The following is a 1,059-nucleotide window of genomic DNA, read 5'->3' on the forward strand; positions in this document are numbered from 1 at the left end:
GGTCCCCAGATGATCGGCTGCATGGTATTGCGTGTAAAGTGCCGTCAGGTTGCAGCTGACTTGTAGCGACTCCAGCAAGGGGCTTTCAAGGCAAGTGAGAAGCAGAGGTGGCTTTCCATTGCCTTCCTCTGTAGAGTCTTCCTTGGTGGTCTTTCATCCAAGTACTGACCCTCATTAGCTTCTGAGTTTGGTCTATACCATACTGCCTTCCCTCCTGGCACATCTGGCTCCTCCCTTCACTCAGGAGTGGCCCGCCCACTAGACAGCCCCAGGCTATTTCCAAAGGTGTCAGGGGTGACCCCTGCCCTAGTACCATTGCCCCTTCCATCAAAACCTGGCAAAAACTAGAGGTGATACTCTAGGAATCCCCATCTCTATAGTCTTTACCACAGAGATTTTGGGGATTCCTAGAGTGTCACCCCAGAGTGGTATATTTTCTGGGTTTGGATACAACCCCCCCCCTCTTCTGCTGTAACAGCGGGCAACTATCCCCAGATTACTTAGCCAGTCAGGGGCTTGGGGTGAACTTGGGCTAGCTTGCCTAGGTCATGAAAAGTGCTTGGGCTGGCCCTGTCCTCACGACAGTGGCATCTAGAAACGCACCATCCTAAAATTCAATTTTCTGTGTCAGTTTATTATAGTGGTTATGAGTGGTGGACTCTAATCTGGAGAACCGGGTTTGATTCCCCACTCCTCCACATGCAGCCAGCTAGATGCCCTTGGGTCAGTCACAGTTCTCTCAAAGCTCTCTCAGCCCTGCCTACCTCACAGGGTGTCTGTTGTGGGGAAGGGAAAGGGATTGTAAACCACTCTGAGACTCTGCGTGAAGGGCAGAGTATAAATCCAACTCTTCTTCTTCTTTTTCTATCACCACCACCACCATCATCATCAGCTATGACTTTTCTGCAGATAGTCCTGGTGCACAAGTAAATTATGGTTGCACCCCATACGCCTGTGTGTTTCACTCAAGTTGCTCTGCATGATGGGTTTTGTAGTCTTAAGGCTGCACAGACATGTTATTGGTTTCAGGTACATATTAGAATAATAAGGATGATAAAT

The sequence above is a fragment of the Gekko japonicus genome, unplaced genomic scaffold (assembly GCF_001447785.1).
Source record: "Gekko japonicus isolate JY-2015 unplaced genomic scaffold, Gekko_japonicus_V1.1 scaffold1634, whole genome shotgun sequence".
Lineage (NCBI taxonomy): Eukaryota > Metazoa > Chordata > Lepidosauria > Squamata > Gekkonidae > Gekko > Gekko japonicus.